General features: G+C 42.1%; 1 long non-coding RNA gene across 1 annotated transcript; it reads left to right on the forward strand.

Annotated features, from left to right (window-relative positions):
* Positions 1-510: 510 nt before the first annotated feature.
* LOC149359566 (uncharacterized) lies at positions 511-5,323 on the forward strand. Its single transcript, XR_016288285.1, has 4 exons — positions 511-642; positions 1,169-1,266; positions 2,445-2,532; positions 5,183-5,323. It is a non-coding gene; the product is annotated as an uncharacterized LOC149359566 (long non-coding RNA).

Here is a 5,323-nt window from a genome sequence, read left to right on the forward strand (position 1 = left end):
CAAGAGTTCATTTCGGAGCCATCGAAGCTTCCGCTGCTGTACACTTCCTCGAAGGCAGCCGCATGGTTACCCCATCCAGCAAGACTTACTATACTTGAAGAAAACAGGGGTGAAACAAGCTGCAATACCCTCTGTATTCCGACTACGCCAGCCCCACTCTGAGGATACATTCAGCGGCACCCACGTACGTGGGGCCTGAACTGTGGTACGACATGAATTGTCTAGAAGTAGTCAATAACAAGCTTCCTTCAAGTGCCTCTCACATATTTCATGAGGCGCCAGTTCACGTCGAGAGAGACTTGTTTACCGTCGCCGCATATAGAGCCGGCCACTGCATGTTGACTGCTTAGGCTTCCTACTTAGCATTTCCAGGTAGGTGCGCACTGTTGCTTTTCCAACGCGTAGCTTCCGCGCAATGTGTTCAAAAGCGGGCCTTCCCGGACATCAAACTTTATGCCTTCTTTCATATCCTTGCAGCAGTAAAAAGGTTATCCGCCCTACCAGGGAAGTACCGCCCGTACATCGTCCGGTGCGTAGAATAAAAAGGCTGCACAGAATCGTAGGATCTGCCTTTTCTTCGAGCCGCGTAGTAAGCAATGAAGCACTTTTCGATCATCATTGTGGTGTTTCTGCTTTCGGCAGGTACGTTAAGATTGCTTCAAGTTAGTAAACTAGCAGATTTTTGCGAGTTATGTGTATATGTGCATCTTGTAGAAATAATTTACTAATACATCGTGATTTTTGGCTTCAGTTCACATAAACTAGATCATTGTTACCGTCATTTTTAAAATTAATATTTACAGAGATCTATAACCGGACGCAATAACGATTTGGAGTTTCTTTGAATAAGGTTACTATTTTTCAAGGCAAATTTTTTGGAAGCTTTCCTATATTAGCTGCAATAAAATTTGGTGCGCCTTAAACGTTAAAGAAATCTGCACCAATAACATGTTTTTTTTTTCTTTTTGTAGTCGGTGCAAAACGGCTGTATTCCGTGCCCTGGTATTTTACTTTGAATAGAAAGAATATTTCTCCACCTAGCGTAGAATGGTAGTGTAAAACGGTCGTTTAAAAAATGTGGTTACGGCTTTCGGAGCCGTAATTTACATTCATAAATGCAGCGTAAAACAAGGATAATGAAAGAGACACATATGTTGCCCACTCGCAGTGCTCCTGGTGGAGGGTGAACGTTTGAAAGAAATTTCAAGACTAAGACGTGCACCTGCAAGGATTCTTCGACTTGGGCCCCTTGGGCGCCGCTGTGGTGTAAGTGCATGAGAGAAAAATACTTTGCCTCAACGCATGCGAAAAATACGAGGGCTATGTACACGTGAAGAAAACTGTATTTAAATACAGAAAAAAAAAAGTCATGCGTGCGTGGTCTTTCAACGCGTCTCGCATAAACGTCTAAGTTTGCTAAACTTGGAATAACAGAGATATTCGCTTGGTCTATACCTTCCGAAAAAGGGCCATGCCGTTGACGGCCGCTTAAAATAACAAATATTTCGCCCCGTTACTTGACTTAACAACAGGTGCTCCCCTTGTCGCATAGATAGCATAACGGTTACTAATTGCGTGTGTAAGTCACCCTACGAAAATAAACATAAAAATTGAACTGTTCGAAAGCTATACAGCCGTTCAGAGCAAACATGGCTGGCGTTAAAAACTGCATAATGTTTTCTTCACTGCCGTTCAAGTTTTGAAAGATGCCACTTTGTACTCGTTGATAGGAAACGGCATCTTCAATAATTTACCCTTAAGCTAATTCCCATTTGCTAAGCATAGGACGTAACTGGTAATCACCTATTATTGATTTCCTTATCCAGATATTCTGACGTTCACTTGACGTCGTCATTGTGACAGACTTTTTCCATTTAAAAGTTTGGTATTGTGGCGTCGTTCATGTTTTAAACAGCTTCCGTCTTTTCCGCTATTTCTAATGTATGTGCAGACGTATATAACAAGTTCCATAAACAGCGCTTATGCTAGAAATCTTAATATATAATTGTGCCGGTAAAGAGCTCGCACTGTCGGAACATTAAGACATATATCCATTCGTTAGTTACAGCAACACGGCAATAGAATTTTCGCAACAGGAAAACACGAATGTGGCCCAGGAGAATTCCTTGTTGAATGACTAATCTAAGGAAGCGGCACGCAGCCGACATATATCATTTTTTGACAATGTCAGCCCCCCAAAAAGAGCGAGCCGTGCAGGGAGCACTGGAAACTGTTACAGCATTTCTGGTAATAACAGTCTGATCTCAACAATAGAAACATAAAACGTGCTCATGGGAACAGCTGAACCCGTACATCGTGGCGCCATCTTTTAAGGTGGTGAGCTTTAGAGTTTGGTTATTTTTTTACAACTAATATACGTTGTGTGCGCGCTGGTGTGCTTCCGAAGATATGCGAATTCGTCAGCACCATTTCTTGATTTTCAGAAACAGACCTGTCCCCGTGGTCGCCGCTGTGTTGGCTTTGGGAAGCTGGTGAGATGCGCCTGACGTCCCTGTGCTTCTTATTTCTGGAGTGAGTATTGGAAAGCGTGAATCAGGCAGTATGAAATCGGGTAGTTTACAAACAGAAAAGGGTCAAATGAGAGTGCCTTAGCAATATTCACTCTGTTGTCGACACTGTCATGCCGAGTAACGAAGGGGACAAATTGCGGTGCGTGACTGAAGGCCTTCACAATGAGAGGAAATTATAGGACTGATCATCAACATAAAGGAAATAGAAAGAGTGTCCAACAGTCAAGGAAGGGCCCAGGGATTTTCGGCAAGCAGTGAGATACGGGAAGCTTTTATAGAGCACTATCTGAATTAGTAGTGACTGCAGATTAGGGCCGCAACAAATGGTCAAGAAACTGGCAATCGGTTAAGAAGTACGATAGGTACTGTGATATTCCTGAAAACAGTCATTATAATTCTCATAGGAAAAGCATTTAATAATTGTATTCTTCAAAGATGGACGCGCATATGAGGCCTAAATCCTCATATATGGGACCTAAAAGGGAAACTAGGGCGGCTAGTGCCAAACATTTCAACTTACCGGTGTGTCGCAATAGTTACGGGCAAAGACTAATAGAGTTCAGTGGAGTTTTGGTTTGGAATGGTATACCTGACGATATTAAACTGAAAAGAAACTTTGTGCAATCTTTGAAAACGTTCCTGATGAATATGTAAAGTTATGGTGTATTGTTTTTCTTTTTGTGAGGATGTGTGTATTGTGTACGCTTGTTGTTTATCTCTAAATTGTTGAGAATGTGACTTTTACTTTATGAATGCATGTGTCGTCTTAGCCGGCCGCATTTAAATTGTACATGATTGTGATGGACCCGAAACTAGCCTCTGGCTATGGGTCCTAGAGCATTGTGCGTACTGTACCGTTGTAAATGGATTTTCGTTTGAAATAAAAAAAAAATCTAAGGCCAGCGAATGGGTCTAAAATTAAATTCAGGAAACCGCGTCGAGTTGTTAGAAGGAATATTATGGTATAGTGCCATCCGGAAATAGAGAGAGAAATAGATGCGTGTATCGGCGAAAAAATGATGTAAAATATGCTACCTGGAATCAAGAGAAAAAAAGAACTTAAATGGGTCATGCAATGCGATAAAGTGGCCATAATTTACACGGTGGCTAGATGATGCTCTTCACATGTTTGTGCTTTCCTTGGCGGCATTCCATCATCTGTGCTGGAGTACAGAGTCGATCACACTTGCCTAGAGCGCTGGAAAGGTGCCGTTCGCGTGGAATGATGAGAAATTATGAAGCAGGTATTGACTTTCATTGATAATGCTTGCGCTGGTGAGCAGCTTAATAGAGACGTGAACCACAGGCACCAGCACCTTACCCCCAGCAAAGCAGCTGCGATAAGATTTAACCTCATTTCTCCCCAGCCCACCATCCGAGCACTCTAGACAAGTGTGACCGACTCTGTACTCTAAGAAAGGCAACTGTTGGCCCACAGAGAGCGATGGCTTCGAAGGGAAGGACAATAACGCCCAAGTAGGGTAAGCGTGAGAACAAGGGTTGAAACTGTGGCTTAAGTGCCTCGACAGGGCGGGTGTGCCTTGTGCAGCACATGGCTAGCTAGAGGCGCCATTTTCCCAGAGTTGGTGGAACCGAGCTGGTGCTGTGGATCTAAATGAAAATATTTGAGGGTGGACGTCAAGCTTGTCCTAAAAGTGGAATGTAATACCAGGTACGCACAACGACGGGAATACAGCATTACTTCTGAAAAAGAATGTCGAGTATGGCGCTTAAGGTTTGGTTCTACACCATTTCTCTCGGAAATACAGCTGTAGATTCACCATCAACATCAGATATTTGAATTTTGTTACTAAGCACATCTTCTCATCGGAGATTGCGTTGACAGTGGTTTTGGAGTTACCATTAGCGCTTAAATTTCCTCTCAGACGTCCAGCTCATGTATTCCTTCATAGGCTTTGTCGTTATATAAACTATAATGCTTCATTCCTGAGACAAATTATGGGTTTGTAGTTTCAATGAGTGCATACGAAGAATACAGGATGCCTCCCATTCCTTCTTGAATTTCTGATATATCATATTAAGCCGCTCGTCACGCAAGAACATGCTCACCCCCTTTCAAGAGCCTTTTGAACTGTTTGGAAAGCCTTCGGCACGACGCAGAATACCTCTATACACCTCTTTATATATTGCCCCAGGAGCGCTGAGTGCACCACAAGCATTACAAATATACCACAAACAAGTATTTGCTGGAATGTTGCTAGCATATGTCCTGAAATGGCGTGCTGTGGACACTGCGTATATGAAGTGCCTCGAGCATTATATTTCGAGAGCAGCCATAGAGATCAGTAAGTCTCAGGAGCGTAAACGTTAGTGAGAATAATGGCACTACCGCTTTTGATTGAATCTTTCTCCGTTCTGTTTTTATATAACATTATACCTTTACTTGTATTCGTATAGCTTCAAAAGACTCAATGGTTAATAATATTTGTTACTAATCTTACAGTGTGATCTTGTAATTCTTTGTCATTATATATTCTCTTCTGTCATCACACAGAAAAGGGGGGGTTATTCTCGTTATTTTCAATGAAAATGCCATTATTATGCCTGTTTGTGTCTTGGTGTGTGTATTGGTGTATTGTTATTATGCCTTGCGTGTTTACACATGTTAAGGCCTTCATTTTGTTTTGCAGGTGCATAGAAGAACACCTGGAACCAAAGATTCTTGCAGTTCATGAATTCTAGTAGTTCCGATATTCTACTCGATGCCTAATAAAACGGACGAACAACCATATTGCATGTAACTTTCTAGAATAAACCAAACGTCCCATATA

The sequence above is a fragment of the Amblyomma mixtum genome, chromosome 2 (assembly GCF_055824585.1).
Source record: "Amblyomma mixtum isolate Tamu chromosome 2, ASM5582458v1, whole genome shotgun sequence".
Lineage (NCBI taxonomy): Eukaryota > Metazoa > Arthropoda > Arachnida > Ixodida > Ixodidae > Amblyomma > Amblyomma mixtum.